The following is a 20,602-nucleotide window of genomic DNA, read 5'->3' as shown; positions in this document are numbered from 1 at the left end:
CCCCCACATTGCCATAAACTAAATTAAGATATTAACCCCTAAACCTAACAACCCGCTAACTTTACATTAAAATGACAACATCCCTATCTTATAATAAATTAAAACTTACCTGTAAAATTAAAAGAAACTAATTCTAAACCATTAATTAACCTACCCTAACTATTATTTTAAAATTACATTAAACTAGCAATTAAATTAACTATATTACATATTAAAGAAAACCCTAATCCTACTCAAATTATTTAAATCTACTATTAAAAATGACTAAATTACAAAAAATAAAAAACACTAAATTACGGAAAAAAAACAGTAGCAAAAATAAAAATGAATTACACCTAATCTAATAGCCCTATCAAAAAAAAACAAAAAAAACCTAGCCTACAATAAACTACCAATGGCCCTTAAAAGGGCCTTTTGCAGGGCATTGCCCCAAAGAAATCAGCTCTTTCACCTGGAAAGTAAAATACAAACACCCCCCAACAGTAAAACCCACAACCCAACCAACCAACCCCCCAAATAAAAAGCCTATCTAAAAAACCTAAGCTCCCCATTGCCCTGAAAAGGGTATTTGTATGGGCATTGCCCTTAAAAGGGCATTTAGCTCTTTTAGATGCCCAAACCCTACTCTAAAAATAAACCCACCCAAAAAAACTTAAATAAGCCTAACACTAACTCCCGATGATCCACTTACAGTTATCAAAGTCCGGACATCCATCTTCATCCAGCCGGCAAAGTCATCAACCAGACGACCTCTTCTATCTTCATCCGGGTGGCAAGAAGTCTTCATCTGGGTGGCCTTTTCCATCTTCATCCAGCTGGCGAAGTCTTCATCCAGACGGACTCTTCTATCTTCATCCATTTGGCGCAGAGCGGTCCATCCCGAAGATATCAGGCGCAGAGCTCCTCTTCAATGCGGTCGCCGCCGTAAACAGGAACTTGAATGCAAGTGATGTCATCCAAGATAGCGTCCCTTGCATTCCTATTGGTTGAAAGGTATTGATCAGCCAATAGGATTAGAGCCGCTAAAATCCTATTGGCTGTTCAATCAGCCAATAGCATTTAAGCAGCTCTCATCCTATTGGCTGTTCCAATCAGCCAATAGGATTGAGCTCTCATCCTAAATCACACTTTTAAAAACGATGAGGCTTGTACTTAAATTAAATACAAATATCAGAAAGCCCATTTATGATTGCAATGATGTATTTAGAAGTTTAAAAAATAAAAAAAAGTATATGAAAAGGTTTACCATCGTCATGAATTTATATTTGTTACGTAAAACCACCTGCATTTCACATAAAACCGTTAATATCAATATTTAATCAATTACTATGAGCTGCATTACATCTTTGAAGGTCAGTGGTAACCTTTACAAAACCTCTACAAACAACCTCTATAATCTTTTCTGTTACATTAAGGCTAGATTACAAATTGTTTGCAAAATATTGCTTCAGCGAAAGTAATATTTGCGCTCAATTTAGTAATACCATGCAAATGTGGTATTACAAGTTAGGTGCAATGTGAGCACAACCTCATGTTGGCAGTGCATGGAAGCTTTGCGCTCATGAGAGGGTGCTTCCATAGGCTCCAACGGAAGTCTCATTCTCATGCCGTCAGATACGGCATGAGAACTAATGCCGTGAAGGGGGTAAGTTGTGCAGTGATGAGCAACAAAGATAATTATATATGTATGTGAATGTATACATATATATTTATGTCTTAATATGAGTATATACACATATTAACACAAATATATATATGTATATAAGCATATACATATATATTTATAGTGAAGACACAGTCCCCATAGACAGCAATGTATAGGCACTTTTCAGTGCTTTTTTTTTTTCTAACTCCCCACACCCGCTACTTTAAAACCCTAAAAACTACTTAGTGCAGTTTTTTTATATTTAAATGCTCATCTGTTTAATTAAAAAAGTCACTACATTATTTTTTTCGGGGGCAGTTGGGGCACATTTTAAAAATTAACCTCTAGTTTATTTTTTGAGCGGTAATAGCTACTGCGGCCTTGCAGTAGCAATAACCAGCCACTGGTTATTTTTCGTGCACCCATAAATGTGCAAATTCCCCCCATTTATAGTGTGCAATAAATTAGAGCTCAACTTGTAATATAGCCCTAATTATGTAATCTGAGCATATTCATTCAAATGAAAGAGGCACTATTCTTATGGATTGAAAAGGCTTAAAAGTCTGATGGATTTAAATCAGGTCTATATGATGTTTCTAGAATGTTTGAAATTCTGATCTTTATCTCACCTTTAAGATTATCTTGATGCGAAGGGAACAAACCGCTTCTGTGTTTCCACAAGCAATGTTCTCTGTGATAATTCTGAATGTCCCGTTTTGGCCATTGTCTGCACAGAAGTCCTTTGGTGAAAGACATGAAATTATGAAAAAAACAAAAAAACAAAACATAACATTTAAAAATAAAGCTTACAATTTTTTAGTAATGTTGCAAGAAATATTTTTTAACAAAGTGAGTTATGGGTGACGTTATTTGATAAATAATCCTAAAAATACATAATAGAATAAAGTAAAAATAATGTAACTCATTTTGCAAACAAATTTGTTACAAATGTAGAGAGATTCTGAATTCAAGCAACACATAATTGTTGTGACTCACTCACTGCAACATCTCCAATGTAATCATGGAAGCCTTTACTGTTAGAGATCCCAAATAATGCCAGTATATGCCATTCACTTGTATGTGTGGTTGGCAACAATTCTCAGAAATCTCTTTATACAATATGGCCTCTAGTTATGAAGCTCTGTATTTTGCTGCATTCGCCGGCCCAATACGCTCGCCTAACATCGCCGCCGCGGACCTGAATACGTTCGCCAAAATTATCAAAAAAGCTGTCAAGAAGCCGCGCACCAAGTACGGTGCGATGAGCAGCGGACTGTTGTTAACTGACAGTCATCGATCTCGCTGCTCATCGGCTTCTTCGCAGCTTTCTTGCTAGCCTGTCACTAAGCACCCACACTAAACTATACTGTTATACCCCCTAAACCGCCGCTTCCGGAGCCCCTCGCAACTAAATAAACTTATTAACCCCTAAACCGCCGCTCCCGGACCCCGCCGCAACTATAATAAATATATGAACCCCTAAACCGCCGCTCTTGGACCCCGCAGCCACCTACATTATACCTATTAACCCCTAATCTGCCACCCCCCTATACCGCCGCCACCTACATAAAGTTATTAACCCCTATCCTGCCGATCCCGGACCCCGACGCAAATAAATTAATTGTTTAACCCCTAAACCGCTGCACCCGGAGCCCTCCGCCACCTACATTACATTTATTAACCCCTATTTTTCCCCCCCACACTGCCGCCACCTACAGTACATTGATTAACCCCTAATCTACCCCCCTACACCGCCGCCACTATATTAAATGAATTAACCCCGAAACCTAAGTCTAACCCTAACCCTAAAACCCCTCTAACTTAAATATGATTTAAATTAATCTAAATAAATATTCCTATCATTAAATAAATTATTCCTATTTAAAACTAAATACTTACCTATCAAATAAACCCTAAGATAGCTACAATATAATTAATAATTACATTGTAGCTATTTTAGGGTTTATATTTATTTTACAGGCAACTTTGCATTTATTTTAACTAGGTACAATAGCTATTAAATAGTTAATAACTATTTAATAGCTACCTAGTTAAAATAATTACAAAATTACCTGTAAAATAAATCCTAACCTAAATTACAAATACACCTAACACTGCACTATCAAAAAAATAATTAAATTAATTAACTACAATGATCTAAACTAAAATACAATTAAATAAACTAAACTATATTACAAAAAAAACCCACTAAATTACAAAAAATAAAAAAATATTACAAGAAGTTTAATCTAATTACACCTAATCTAAGCCCCCAAAATAATAACATTCAATACCCTAAACTAAATTACAAAAGTAACCAGCTCTTTTACCAGCCCTTAGGGCTTTTTGTAGGGCATTGCCCCAAAGAAATCAGCTCTTTTACCTGTAAAAGAAAAAGCGATACAATACCCCCCCAACATTACAACCCACCACCGACACACCCCTACTCTAAAACCCAACCGATCCCCCCTTAAATAAACCTAACACTACCCCATTGAAGATCACCCTACCTTGATCCGTCTTCACCCAACTGGGCCAAACTCTTCATCCGATGCAGGCATAAGGGGTCCTCCAGCCGGGCAGAAGTCTTCATCCGATCGGGGCAGAAGAGGTCCTCCATCCAGCAGAAGTCTTCATCCAAGCAGCATCTTCTATCTTCATCCTTCCGGCGATGAGCGGCTCAATCTTGAAGACCTCCGGCGCGGAACATCCAGCTCTATCGACGACTACCCGACGAATGACTGGTCCTTTAAATGACGTCATCCAAGATGGTGTCCCTCGAATTCCGATTGGCTGATAGGATTCTATCAGCCAATCAGAATTAAGGTAGGAAAAATCCGATTGGCTGATGTAATTTATTTAATTAATTTAATGAGAGGGTAGTGTTAGGTATATTTGTAACTTAGGTTAGGATTTATTTTACAGGTAAATTTGTCATTATTTTAACTAGGTAGCTATTAAATAGTTATTAACTATTTAATAGCTTTTGTACCTAGTTAAAATAAATACAATGTTGCCTGTAAAATAAAAATAAACGCTAAAATAGCTACAATGTAAATATCAATTATATTGTAGCTATCTTAGGGTTTATTTTATAGGTAAGTATTTAGTTTTAAATAGGATTAATTTATTTAATGATAGGAATATTTATTTAGATTAATTTAAATAATATTTAAGTTAGGGGGTGTTAGGGTTAGACTTAGGTTTTGGGGCTAATTCATTTAATATAGTGGCGGCGGTGTAGGGGGGTAGATTAGGGGTTAATCAATGTACTGTAGGTGGCGAGGGTATAGGGGGGGGAAGGATAGGGGTTAATAAATGTAATGTAGGTGGCGGAGGGCTCCGGGTGCGGCGGTTTAGGGGTTAAACAATTAATTTATGTGCGGCGGGGTCTGGGATCGGCAGGATAGGGGTTAATAACTTTATGTAGGTGGCGGTGGTATAGAGGGTGTCAGATTAGCGGTTAATAAGTATAATGTAGGTGGTGGCGGGGTCCGGGAGCGGCAGTTTAGGGGTTAATACGTATAATGTAGGTGGCGGCGGTGGCGGGCGGCAGATTTGGGGTTAATAAGTATAAAGTAGGTGGCGCGCAGTGTAGGGGGGCAGATTAGGGGTGTTTAGACTCGGGGTACATGTTAGGGTGTTAGGTGCAGACACTTCCCATAGGAATCAATGGGATATTGGGCAGCAGCGAACATGAGCTCTCGCTGCTGTCAGACTCCCATTGATTCCTATGGGATCCGCCGCCTCCAGGGTGGCGGATTGAAAACCAGGTACGCTGGCCCGGAATAGTGGCGAGCGTACCTGCTAGTTCTTTGATAACTAGCAAAAGTAGTCATATTGTGCCGAACTTGCGTTCGGAACATCTGGAGTGACGTAACAATCGATCTGTGTCGGACTGAGTCCGGCGGATCGTATGTTACGTCACTAGATTCTACCAGGCTGTAGGGCTTGATAACTACAGCGACTCAGCCTCGCCACAAATACGCTGCGGAATTCCAGCGTATTTGCGGTTGACGGCTTGATAACTAGAGGCCTAAATATCAAACACCTAAACCTAGAATATAATCCTTACACCAGCCTAAAAGCAATCTAAAACCTTTTGTGGGTGGTTTAATAGTCCTCAGTAGTGAGTTAACGTTCTAACGCCACAATACACTTAGGGCCAGACTGTAAGTGGTTCAAAAACATTTACGTGCAAGCGATATTGGGTTTTTGCATTTGTTTGAGCAGAAGTTAAATTGTGCTCGTATTACGTATTAGCTCGTATTAAGTTGAAAGTAAATGCTAATGCAAGAGCGCGATCGCGTTTTACACTAGAATGATTACCGTGACCTCAGAGCTTTGGTTACAAAAATAATGTCAGAAAACACATCAAAACTACATTACAAAGTACAGTTACACTCATAATAACACTAATAAAAATTATTAAAAATTAAAAATATTACACACAAAAGTTATAAGGGCTCAAAGATATGTGAGCTCAGGTGTTAACTTTGGACTTTAACATAGACATACATACATATGCATGTCTAAAGACGTATATGTATGGGTATATGTGTACATATGTATTTATATGTGTATATATGTATTTACAGACATATGTACACATATAAACACACAAATACATATGTATATAGACATATATAGAAGTGCATTGGAGCCCTTTGCAGTTAAGTAGATAAAAACTTGTAAGCCCATATGTATGCAATATTAACTTTTAATAAAGTGTTATACCGTACTGTCTATTTACTGTAAATATTTCACATCCCAATGTTCTGAATATATAAGAATATGCTCTATGTATTTCTAAATTGATATTCCTGCATATATCTATACCTATATATAATAATCTTTATACTGTATACAGTATATATATATATATATATATATATACATACACACACACACACACACACACACACACACACATATATATATATATATATATATATATATATATATATATATAGTACTAAAATACCATAAGATATATGTAGAAATATGTATTTAAAAAAATTAGAACATATTCTGCTATGCGAATAACAATGGAATGTGATATATTCATATTTTTATGTCAGGTTAGTGCACTTGAGAATATGCGTTCAGGTTAGCGCAAGAGTAGAGTGTTTTCTTTTCTCCAATGACTTCTATGGGGGAATAGGTTATCATGTGGACAATATTCGAAGTTCGGCTTTTTGTGCACATCAGGTTACCGCATGAGTGATAACTTTCTACTTTCAACTTGTAAATTAAGCCCTACTCGACGTGCGCAAAAAGTTTACTTATTTAGCAAGTGAAAGTGCTAAATAGAGCTCCACTCGTAATCTGGCCCTTAATAATAACCTGCTTAATCACAAAAATCTAATCAAGAATACACAAAAACTAATTGTAGCCTTTTCAATCCGACCATCACTAAAATTAACCGTACCTACAAACTGACCACACAGCAAGTGATCCTAACCACAACCTGGCAGTGCATCACCAAAATAAAGTCTAATGGTTAAAGGGATAGTCTAGTCAAAATTAAACTTTCATGATTCAGATAGAGCTTGTAATTTTAAGCAACTTTCTAATTTATTCCTATTATCACATTTTCTTTTGCTATTTTTATTATTATTGCCACCTGTTAGTAAAGTTTACATCTGATATAACACTGGCACTTAATTTGCTAATTTACTCTTTCTGTGGTTTGGGTGAACTACAACTTCTGAACTGATAATCTATATAACCTATATTAGGGATGCACGAATATATATCACTATATGGAGATTGCTATGAATGGCTGCTTTGCTTCTTGAGATGACATAGTTGAGATTGCTATAAAGGACTGTTATGTTTCTTGGGGTGACAGTTGAGATTGGTATGAAGGACTGTTATGTTTCTTGGGATGACAGTTGAGATTTCTTTGAAGGACTGTTATGTTTCTTGGGATGACCATTGAGATTGCTATGAAGGACTGTTATGTCTCTTGGGATGACAGTTGAGATTGCTGTTATGTTTCTTGGGATGCCAGTTGAGATTGCTATGAAGGACTGTTATGTTTCTTGGGATGATAGTTGAGATTGCTGTTATGTTTATTGGGATGCCAGTTGAGATTGCTATGAAGGACTGTTATGTTTCTTGGGATGACAGTTGAGATTGCTGTTATTTTTCTTGTGATGCCAGTGGAGAGTGCTATGAAGGACTGTTATGTTTCTTGGGATGACAGTTGAGATTGCTTTGAAGGACTGTTATGTTTCTTGGGATGACCATTGAGATTGCTATGAAGGACTGTTATGTTCTTGGGATGACAGTTGAGATTGCTATGAAGGACTGTTATGTTTCTTGGGATGACCGTTGAGATTGCTATGAAGGACTATTATGTTTCTTTTCTTGGGATGACAGTTGAGATTGATATGAAGGACTGTTATTTTTCTTGGGCTGACAGTTTAGTTTTCTATGAAGGACTGTTAATGTTTCTTGGAATGACAATTAAGATTGCTATGAAGGTCTTATGTTTCTTGGGATGACCGTTGAGATTGCTATAAAGGACTGTTATGTTTATTGGGATGACAGTTAAGATTGCTATGAAGGACTGTTATGTTTATTGGGATGACAGTTTAGATTGCTATGAAGGACTGTTATGTTTCTTGGGATGACATTTAATATTGCTATGAAGGACAATTGTGTTTATTGGGATGACAGTTGAGATTGCTTTGAAGGACTGTTATGCTTCTTGGGATGGCCATTGAGATTGCTATGAAGGACTGTTATGTTTCTTGGGATGACAGTTAAGATTGCTTTGAAGGACTGTTATGTTTCTTGGGATGACAGTTAAGATTGCTTTGAAGGACTGTTATGTTTCTTGGGATGACCATTGAGATTGCTATAAAGGACTGTTATGTTTATTGGGATGACAGTTAAGATTGCTATGAAGGACTGTTATGTTTATTGGGATGACAGTTTAGATTGCTATGAAGCCTGATGAAACGACCGGAAGGTCGAGAAACGCGTTGCTGTTTCTACTATATATCTAATATATGTTTTAACAGTGGTTTTAAATAAATTTGCTTTTATGATATCCCTGCTCTTCGTTTACTGCTTTATGGTTGGTCCGTCTGCCTGCCTCTCTAACTAAGAGCCCACAGCGATTGGTTGTATTACGGACAACTTGTTCCCCTGACGCTTCTACCATCTGTAGCTGCGGATTGGACCCTGGAGTTCCGGAGATTCTTTCCCATTGGTCTGTCTGGCGGGCGACTAAGGTTCCGTCCTGCTCAGTGAGGCATACGTTTATGCCACAACCCTTGTGAGTACCCTGACTTTGAGCGTGTGCTGTCTCCTGTTTCCTTGTCGCTGCACAACGATACTGTTCCATAAGGCGCCTCTCTTTTTTCTGCTCCTACAGATTGCTATGAAGGACTGTTATGTTTCTTGGGATGACATTTAATATTGCTATGAAGGACTTTTGTGTTTCTTGGGATGACCATTGAGATTGCTATGAAGGACTGTTATGTTTCTTGGGATGACAGTTAAGATTGCTTTGAAGGACTGTTATGTTTCTTGGCATGACAGTTAAGATTGCTTTGAAGGACTGTTATGTTTCTTGGGATGACCATTGAGATTGCTATAAAGGACTGTTATGTTTATTGGGATGACAGTTAAGATTGCTATGAAGGACTGTTATGTTTATTGGGATGACAGTTTAGATTGCTATGAAGGACTGTTATGTTTCTTGGGATGACATTTAATATTGCTATGAAGGACTTTTGTGTTTATTGGGATGACAGTTGAGATTGCTTTGAAGGACTGTTATGTTTCTTGAGATAACAGTTAAGATTGCTATGAAGGACTGTTATGTTTCATAGGATGACCATTGAGATTGCTATGAAGGACTGTTATGTTTCTTGGGATGACAGTTAAAATTGCTTTGAAGGACTGTTATGTTTCTTGGGATGACAGTTGAGATTGCTATGAGGAACTGTTGTATTACTTGAGTTGACATAGTTTTTAACGTTTAATCCCAGTGATGCTGCTTTTAGAGGGAACTTACTGTATGTAAAATGTATGTTAATAAGACAGCTACTAAATCTACTTTTTATCTAATAAGACTAGTGAAGGCTTGGCCCTGCTTATTAATACATGTGTAACAAAAGTATAGTTTGTTGACTAAAATGTATTTAATGCCAATTTTGATATGGAAACTAAAGTCACTGGGATTTGTGGGCAGTGGGTAACTGGGTGATGGAGCTATGACAGGAGGGGTTTGGCTGTGAGTTTTTCAATGGTTAATATGACGTGTGTCATGGTCAGTGTTTGCACAATTGGTATGTATCATGGGAAGAGTGGTAGTAGACCTAGAAACAGGTACATTTGCCCTAAAGGGGGAAGATGTGTTAAGGACAGGGGCAGACCTCGCAACTTGTGTCAATCCCTCAAGGACACGGATAGTTGGGAGGTTTGGTAGGAGAATATAATAACACTGAGTCATGTTAAAAAAGAAACCTAAAACTAAAATAATTGTAATGCATGAGAATGAAGGCCCTCTTCCTAAGAGCTTGCAAATTATATGCTGCTAATTGTTCTCAAATGTATTAAGTAATGTGTTACTGCCAATAAAAATAGAATAATAGAAAAATGTAGTACCTACAGTAACAGCAGGTTTATATTTATAGTTTTTGGAAACCTTGGTCATTTTATGTGTTTCCATGTGAAATTATTTTTTTCAATAATTTAAATATCAGTTTTCTATGGATATCTTAAAGAAGTAATTATATTGTTTGTTAATTGCAAAGAGGATTATATTATACAAATTACTAGAACAAAGTATTACCTGAGCCAGTATATAATCACAGTCACCAATGAAGTCAAACCGGACTCCATCAAAGGAGGAATAATGTCCATTTCCATACACGGTGCAAGTCTGGGGACAGGGTATGTCAGTGCAATCCCAAGTCCTGTTTCTACATGTGCTGTTAAGGACAAGGAACAATAAAACCTGAATATGCAATTATGGACAACAGTTTTCAAATACATCATCACAGAACTGGAAAATGAGCAAAGAAGGATGACAAAAATTAGAAAAGGAATTAATAAATTGAGTTATCAAGAAATGTTGGGAATATTTTAATTATTTACTCTGGAAAAGAGATGTTTCTGACAAAAGTATATAGGGCCCATATAGGCCCTACTTATAAATAGGACTGTACAAAGGACCAAAACTCATCCATAGAGACTCAAGGAACTGAGATTTCACCTACAGCATTGTAAGGGGTTCTTTACAGTAAGAACAAAAAGGTTATGGAATTATCTGCTTAATGTGGTTGGGTTTTTTTAATCAAATTTAGTAGATTTAAAAAAAAAAATAACTGGATGGATTTTGGCAAAAAACGATATGCAGGAATGTAACACAACTGACAGTAGTAACAAAAGAGTTTGAAAGGTTGAACTTAATGGACTTTTTTTTTCAACCTATTATATTATGTAACTAGGGAATCTATTTTATATTGATTTATCTCCATTTCAAAGTTAGGGGGATATAGATAGGGGAGAAGAAGATAGAAAGAAATGAGAGGTGATAAAAGGAGAAAGACATTGAAAAAAGAAAGTGATGAGGAATGATATAGATATACAGGTAGATTTATTAATGGTTGAGTGGACATGATTCACTGTAGCTGTCAGCAGTTAACATTTCTGGGGAAATGCTTGTGTAATTCCGCCCCCTGCTCACTAGCAGCCAATCAGCCGCTAGCAGGTGCCGTCAATTATCCCGATCATAACGTATTGGGATGATTTCAGTCCACCACTTAAAAGGTGGCAGAGAAGATAAGGAGCAGCGGTTGATGCAGCATCCACTGCTTAATAATTTGACCACAAAGAGTTAAAGATAAACATAGAGATGTTTAAAGTGGTTGCAGAAAAAACACTATTCGATAGAGGAAAGAGAGTGGGGCAAGAGGAAGAGATAAGAGGTAAGACAGACGAGAAAAAAGAAAGAGAAAAAAGAAAGAGGAGAGAGAAAAGAGATTAACGGTATTGGAGGAAAACTAAAATGCTGTTAGTGAGAGGGGATAAAGGGAAAAAAAAGAAGAAAGAGGGACATTAAAGAAAAAGAAGCAAAAGAAATATGGAGAAAAGAGAGACGGTGTGAGATAGTTTTTAACCAATACAGGCTAATAATGAATTTTAAAATAAATTCAGGAAAGTTAACAAGAAAAAAAAAATATCTGCCAATCTCTTATGGTAAATATATGAAAGTTGTTGCTAAGAAAAGGATTTTAATTACGTTCCTCACAGCAACACTACGCAGATTAAGAGTCCATATAGGCAAATATCATACCATGTGTTGCAGGGTACATTAATGGTCTCCCCCGTGCTATAAAATGTTCCTCCATACACACATGGGCACAGGTTTGGAAGAATGCAGTCACCATTGTCATCAGAAACCAAACCTTCTGGACAGACACATCCTGACACACATTCCTTGCTGTACTGTAAAAACAGATCAAGGGTTAATGTTTCATTTCAACTAGCCAATAAGCTTTGTGCACTGATGTAAAAAGCTATTTGTGCCACATAGATTTTGAAACCAGTACAAATACACAGGTGAATGGAGTATTAAAATAATGTTATCTTGTTACTGCTAAAAGAGGGCATTTTTTCATATAGTTAAAGTTTTTGCAAAATGGAAGTTCTATAACAAGAAAGAAAAATAGTTTTCTGCTTGTGCATGTAACTGCACCCCATTAAGCAGTTTGAGTTCTGCTTATGTTGAAATACACCTATTTTTTATGATAGATAGACAGATAGATAGATAGATAGATAGATAGATAGATAGATAGATAGATAGATAGATGGATAGATAGATAGATGATAGATAAATATGAGTATATCAATATATGGTAAAATATACATGTAAATAAAGACTGCATATACATATTATACATATTAAGGGCTGTCATCAATCCGGTCTCAGAAATGGAGTCACAATCAATTCTTTATTATAGCAACTGCTCACTAAATAACAGTGGCTCCTTAAAACTGGTTGCAATGACCAGCCTGGTTAAGTGATTTTTCAAAGCTGTCTCAAAAATTCTATATAGTCACAGGCAACACATATTTGCCTGTTGCCGGTGAATATATAGAATGCTGTTTTAAACTGTGTAGACAAGTGGCAAAAAGAAGTATGTCCCTTAAAGTTTATGGCCCCCTTTACATTTTCACTGATAATGAGAAGTTGTAAAGCGCCAAGAATTTTGGATCTCAAAATTCTAAAATCACTTGATCAAGAGTTTAGTGTTTGCAAATCCAGTCTTGTTTGTTTAAAACAATAACCTTTCTTAAAATTATAGAAATTCAGCAAAGAGAAACTCTGTTATCTACAGTGTGAGTGTAGTTTGGAAATTGCTGCCTGTACACAGAGTGAGGTTTGGAAATTTTACAGGGGCTTTTTAACAAATATGGGGCCCCAAGTATTAAAAATGGCAAGCGGACAGGCTTCTCAACTTGAGAAGTTGTCTGCCTTCCTTCAATGCATACGGGTAGCGAATCTGATTGTCCACTGGCCTGTATGCATCAATTCACACTCTGATGAGCGTATAATGCCCGCCCCTTCACTCGAGCAACAAATCATCTAAGAGAAGGGACTGTCAATCAACTAAGAGAGAGTAAGCACTCAGGGATTTCTCTTCACCACCTCAGAGGTGGGAAGAGTGTAAGAACCAGGGGCAGGCTTGCAATGCTCCTTCGTACATGGAGCCCATGGTCTTTAAAATATAATTTATGCTTAACTGATAAATTATTTTTTTCCTGGCTTGGAGAGTCCATGAATACATTTAATTACTAGTGGGAATTCAATTCCTGGCCACCAGGTGGAGGCAAAGAACACCCCAGCAAAGCTTCAAGTATCCTCCCACTTCCCAAAATCCCCAGTCATTCAGCCGAGGAATCATGGAAATAAAAGAAGACACAAAGGGTAAAGAGGTGCCTGAGGATTATAAAATGACAAAAGCCATGTTAAGATTAAAATAAAGGCGGGTTGTTGACTCTCCATGCCAGGAAAGAAAAGAATTTATCATCAGGTAAGCATAAATTATATTTTCTTTCCAAAGGCATGGAGAGTCCACAAATCCATTAAATTACTAGTGGGAACCAATATCCAAGCTAGAGTCCACAGAATGGAAGGGAGAGATACACAAGACAGGCAAACCTAAACAGAAGGCACCACCGCTTGAAAAACTTTCCTCCCAAAAGAAGCCTCAGCTGAGGTGAAAACATCAAATTTGGAAAAAGTATGCAATGAAGACCAAGTGGTCGCCTTGCAAATCTGTTCCATAGAAGCATTATTTGTAAAGGCCCAAGAAGAAGAGACAGTCCTAGTGGAGTGAGCCGTAATTATCTCTGGGGGCTGCTGTTCAGCTGTTTCATAAGCCAATCGTATAACACTTCTCAGCCAAAAGGAGAGAGTAGAAGTGGCCTTCTGACCCTTCTGCTTACCAGAAAATACAACAAAAAGAACAGAAGATTGACAATAATCTTTAGTAGCCTGCAAATAGAACTTTAGAGCACGCACAACATCCAGATTGTGCAACAACTGTTCCTTCGGAGAGGAAGGATTAGGACAAAATTAAAATAAAACAACAATTTCTTGGTTAATAATAAGTTCCGAAACCACCTTAGGTAGGAATCCTAATTTAGTACGAAGAACTACCTTATCCTCATCAAAAATAAGATAAGGAGGTTCTCATTGTAGAGCCAAAATCTCTAAAACCCTACGGGCAGAGGAAATTGCCAGAAGAAACAAAACCTTCCAAGACAATTTAATATCAACAGAATGCATAGGCTCAAATGGAGCCTGCTGCAAAATTCTAAGAACCAGATTAAGACTCCAAGGAGGAGCAATCGACCTAAACACAGGCCTGATTCTAACCAAAACCTGAACAAAAATATTGAACATCTGGCAAAATTGCCAGATGCCTTTACAAAAGAATCGACAGAGCCAAAATCTGACCCTTTAGGGTACTGACTGATAAACCTTTCTCCAGGCCCTCCAGAAGAAAAACATAATTTATGTAAGAATTTACAAGATAAATTCATTTCTTTCATATTGGCAAGAGTCCATGAGCTAGTGACGTATGGGATATACAATCCTACTAGGAGGGGCAAAGTTTCCCAAACCTCAAAATGCCTATAAATACACCCCTCACCACACCCACAATTCAGTTTAACGAATAGCCAAGTAGTGGGGTGATAAAGAAAGGAGTAAAAAGCATCAACAAAGGAATTTAGAAATAATTGTGCTTTATACAAAAAAATCATAACCACCATAAAAAGGGTGGGCTTCATGGACTCTTGCCAATATGAAAGAAATGAATTTATCTTGTAAATTCTTACATAAATTATGTTTTCTTTCATGTAATTTGCAAGAGTCCATGAGCTAGTGATGTATGGGATATCAATACCCAAGATGTGGAACTCCACGCAAGAGTCACTAGAGAGGGAGGGATAAAAATAAACAACAGCCATTTTCCGCTGAAAAAATAATCCACAACCCAAAATATAAGTTCATTCTTCAAATGACAAGAAAAACTTAAAACATCAGCAGATGAATCAAACTGAAACAGCTGCCTGAAGAACTTTTCTACCAAAAACTGCTTCTGAAGAAGCAAATACAACAAAACGGTAGAATTTAGTAAAAGAATGTAAAGAAGACCAAGTTGCCGCTTGCAAATTTGATCAACTGAAGCTTCATTCTTAAAAGCCCACAAAGTGGAGACTGATCTAGTAGAATGAGCGGTAATTCTCTGAGGCGGGGCCTGACCCGACTCCAATAAGCTTGAAGAATCAAAAGCTTTAACCAAGAAGCCAAGGAAATAGCAGAAGTCTTCTGACCTTTCCTAGGAGCAGAAAATATAGCAATTAGACTTGAAGTCTTCCTGAAATCTTTAGTAGCTTCAAAATAATATTTCAAAACTCTCACCACATCCAAAGAATGTAAGGATCTTTCCAAAGAATTCTTAGGATTAGGACACAAGAAAATTAATAAGAAGAACACCATGAAATGAAAGTGTTCCAAACTCAATAATAAATCTTTCTAGAGACAGATTTACGAGCTTGTAACATAGTATTAATCACTGAGTCAGAGAAACCTCTATGACTTAACACTAAGCTATCAATTTCCATACCTTCAAATTGAATGATTTGAGAACCTGATGGAAAAACGGACCTTGAAACAGTAGGTCTGGCCTTAACGGAAGTATCCAAATGCCACTGTTTGTGATATTGTCTGTCTGAAAACAAATGAACGGTTCTCTCTTCAACAGAGGCCAAAACTGAAGAGCTCAGAGAATTGCACGGAGTTCTAAAATATTGATTGGTAATCTCACCTCTTGAGATTTTGAAATCCCTTGTGCTTTCAGAGATCCCCAAACAGCTCCCCAACCTGAAATACTTCATCTGTAGTGAACATAGTCCAGGTTAGCTGAACAAAAGAAGCCCCTTGAACTAAACGCTGGTGATTTAACCACCACATCAGAGAGAGTCAAACATTGGGATTTAAGGATATTAATTGTGATATCTTTGTATAATCCCTGCACCATGGATTGAGCAAACAAAGCTGGAGAGGTCTCATGTGAAAATGAGCAAAGGGAATCGCGTCCGATGCTGCAGTCATGAGACCTAAAATTTCCATGCACATAACCACTGAAGGGAATGACTGAGACTGAAGGTGCCGACAGGCTGCAACCAATTTCAAACAACTCTTATCTGTTAGAGACAGAGTCATGGACACTGAATCTATCTGGAAACCTAAAAAAGGTGACCCTTGTGTGAGGAATCAAGAAACTTTTGGTAAATTGATCCTCCAACCATGTTTCCGAAGAAACAACACTAGTTGATTCGTGTGAGATTCTGCATAACGTAAAGACTGAGCTAGTACCAAGATATCATCCAAATAAGGAAACACCACAATACCCTGCTCTCTGGTTTCCATAAAGCAGGGCACCTAGAACCTTTAAAAAGATTCTTTGAGCAGTTGCTAGTCCAAATTGAAGAACAATGAATTGGTAATGCTTGTCTAGAAAAGAGAATCTCAGGAACTGAAAATGATCTGAATGAATCAGAATATGAAGGTATACATCCTGCAAGTCCATTGAGGACATAAAATGTTCTTGCTGAACAAAAGGCAGAATAGTCCTGAAAGTCATCATTTGAAAGATGGTACTCTTACATAACGATTCAAAATTTTCAAATCCAAAATTGGTCTGAATGAAATTTCCTTCTTTGGGACAAATGAATAGATTTGAATAAAACTCCAGACCCTGTTCCAGAAAAGGAACTGGCATGACTACCCCTGAAACTCCAGGACTTAAACACATTTCAGGAAAGCCTGAGCTTTAACTGGATTTGCTGGGATGCGTGAGAGAAAAAATCTTCTCACAGGAGAACTTACTCAGAATCATATTCAATACCCTTGAGAGACAATACTCTGAAACCATAGATTTTGGACAGAATTTATCCAAACATCCTTGAAAAAATCCTTAATCTGCCCTTTACCAGCTGAGCTGGAATGAGAGTCGCACCTTCATGCGGACTTAGGGGCTGGCTTTTGGTTTCTTAAATGGCTTGCATTTATTCCATTTAATGAAGGTTTCCAATTGGAAACATATTCCATGGGGAAGGAATAGGTTTTTGTTCCTTCATTGACAAAAAGAATGAAAACGATTAGAAGCTTTATATTTACCTTTTAGGTCTCTTATTACCTTGGAAAGAAAGAGATAGCAATCTAGACTTAAAAAGTCATATCAGCATTCCAAGATTAAAGCCACAAAACTCTTCTAGCTAAAAATAGCTAAAGACATAGATCCAACATCAATCTTGATGATATAAAAAAATGGCATCAGAACTGATTAGTATGTTGCAGTAAGCAAACAATGCTAGATAAATCAGAATCCAATTCTTGTTGCATTAATTCTCCAACAAAAATGTTGATGCAACTGCAACATCAGCCAAAGAAAATGCAGGCCTGAGATAACCTGAATATAAATAAGCTTTCCTTAGAAAAGATATAAGTTTCCTATCTAAAGGAACTTAAGTACTATCTTCCATAGGAGTAGAGGTACATTCAGCAAGAGTAGAAATAGCCCCATCAACTTGAGGATATTTTCCCAAACTCTATAGAAATTGCTGGTAAAGGATACAATTTTTAAAACCGAAGAAGGAAAAAAAGAAGTACCCGGCTTATTCCATACCTTATAAATCATATCAGAAGTAGCATCAGGAATAGGAAAAAAAACCTCTGGAGTAACCACAGGAAGTTTAAAAACAGAATGTACTAGTTCTAATATCAAGAGGACTAGTTTCCAAAATATCCAAAATAATTAACACTTCTAACAAAGAACGAAAATACTACATTTAAAATAAATAAGTAGGGTTGTTAGTGTCAATATCTGAGGAAGGATCTTATGAATCAGATAGATCCTCATCAGAGGAGGATAATTCATTATGTTGTCGGTCATTTGAAATTTCATCAACCTTATGAGAAGTTTTAAAAGACCTTATAATAATTAGAAGGCAGAATAGCAGACAAAGCCTTCTGAACAGAATCAGTAACAAATTCTTTAAATTTCATAGGTATAACATGTAGATTAAAAGTTGAAGGAACAACAACAGGCAATGTACTATTTACTGATGGACACAATACCTGCATGTAAAAGTTTATCATGATAACCAATACAAATGACATTCGGAAATATAATGCACTTAGCTTTAGTAGAACCGACATCAGGCAGCAAAGTTCCAACAGATACTTCTGAGGCAGGATCAGATTGAGACATCTTGCAAAATGTAAAATAAAAAACAACATATAAAGCAAAATTGTCAATTTCCTTATATGACAGTTTCAGGAATGGGAAAAAAATGCAATAGCATAGCCGTCTAACGTAGAAAAAGGCAAGAGGCAAATAGCAATGGGGTATTAAAATGAAAAAAAAAATTGGCGCCAACAACATCCGGAAATGACACACTCGTGTCACTAACGACGGAACCCTGTGTAAGGAACTCGGCATCAACTACGACGCCAGAAATGACTAACTTGCGTCAACGGACGTACCTTTACGCCAAAAATGACGCAATAATGTCTAGCATTTAGCGCACCCACGGTCCTAATCCTGCCGGCAATTTGCCAGAAAAATGTAGTCAATTTGAAAAAAAGCCTAAACCCCAGGTAAGAAAAAATATTTCTTAAAGGGACACTGAACCCAAATTTTTTCTTTTGTAATTCAGAAAGAGCATGCAATTTTAAGCAACTTTCTAATTTACTCCTATTATCAATTTTTCTTCGTTCTCTTGCTATCATTATTTGAAAAAGAAGGCATCTAAGCTTTTTTTTGGTTTCAGTACTCTGGACAGCACTTTTTTATTGGTGGATGAATTTATCCATCAATCAGCAAGGACAACCCAGGTTGTTCACCAAAAATGGCCCGGCATCTAAACTTACATTCTTGCATTTCAAATAAAGATACCAAGAGAATGAAGAAAATTTGATAATAGGAGTAAATTAGAAAGTTGCTTAAAATGTCATGCTCAATCTGAATCACGAAAGAAAAATTTGGGATACAGTGTCCCTTTAACATGTTAATCTTCCCCAAATATGAAACTGACAGTCTGCAAAAGGAAAAACATGAACCTGACTCATGGCAAATAAAAGTACAATACATATATTTAGAACTTTACATTAATGCATAAAGTGCCAAACCATAGCTGAGGTGTCTTAAGTAATAAAAAACATACTTACCGAAAGACACCCATCCACATATAGCAGATAGCCAAACCAGTACTGAAACAGTTATCAGTAGAGGTAATGGTATATGAGAGTATATCGTCGATCTGAAAAGGGAGGTAGGAGATGAATCTCTACGACCGATAACAGAGAACCTATGAAATAGCCCCCCTGTTAGGAAAATCATTGCATTCAATAGGTGAAACTCTCTTCACGTCCCTCTGATATTCGCTGTACTCTGAGAGGAATCGGGCTTCAAAATGCTGAGAAGCGCATGTCAACGTAGAAATCTTAGCACAAACTTACTTCACCACCTCCATAGGAGGCAAAGTTTGTAAAAACTGAATTGTGGGTGTGGGGAGGGGTGTATTTATAGGCATTTTGAGGTTTGGGAAACCTTGCCTCTCCTGGTAGGATTGTATATCCCATAAGTAACTAGCTCATGGATAATACGGGGAATTCTCACCTGACTCCAAGAAAAACCCATAGATTTGCACCAGTGAAGGTATTTACACCATACCTTATAATAAATCTTGCGAGTAACAGGCTTACGGGCCTTAATCAAAGTCTCAAAAACTTAACAGAAAATCCTCGTCTGGACAAGACTAACCGTTCAATCTCCAAGCAGTCAGCTTCAGAGAAAATAAGTTCGGATGGAGGAAGGAATTATGAAGTAGAAGGTCCTTCCTCAGAGGCAATTTCCACGGGGGAAATTATGACATCTTCACTAGGTCCACAAACCAAGTTCTGGGAGGTCACGCTGGAGCTATTAGAATCACTGAAGCCTGCTCCTGTTTGATATGAGCTATTACCCGAGGAAGAAAGGCAACCGGAGGGAACAGATAAATTGGACCAAAATCCCATGGCACTGCCAGGGCATCTACCAGAGCTGCTTGAGGATCTCTTGATCTTGCTACGTATTTTGGAAGCTTGGTGTTTAGATGAGACTTCATTAGATCCAGCTCCGGAACTCCCCACTTGAGGGATAACATCGAGAAAACTTCTGGATGGAGAGCCCATTCCTCTGGGTGAAAACTCTGCCTGCTCAGATAATCCGCTTCCCAGTTGTCCACCACTGGGATGTAAATGGCAGAAAGATGACAATTGTGAGACTCCGCCCACTGAAGAATGCGAGTCACCTTCTTCATAGCTAATAAGCTCCGAGTTCTTCCTTGGTTTTTGAAATATGCCACGGAATT

This window comes from Bombina bombina, chromosome 7 (assembly GCF_027579735.1).
Source record: "Bombina bombina isolate aBomBom1 chromosome 7, aBomBom1.pri, whole genome shotgun sequence".
NCBI lineage: Eukaryota > Metazoa > Chordata > Amphibia > Anura > Bombinatoridae > Bombina > Bombina bombina.
The sequence above is the reverse complement of the archived record's forward strand: the minus strand, read 5'-3'. Positions refer to the sequence as shown.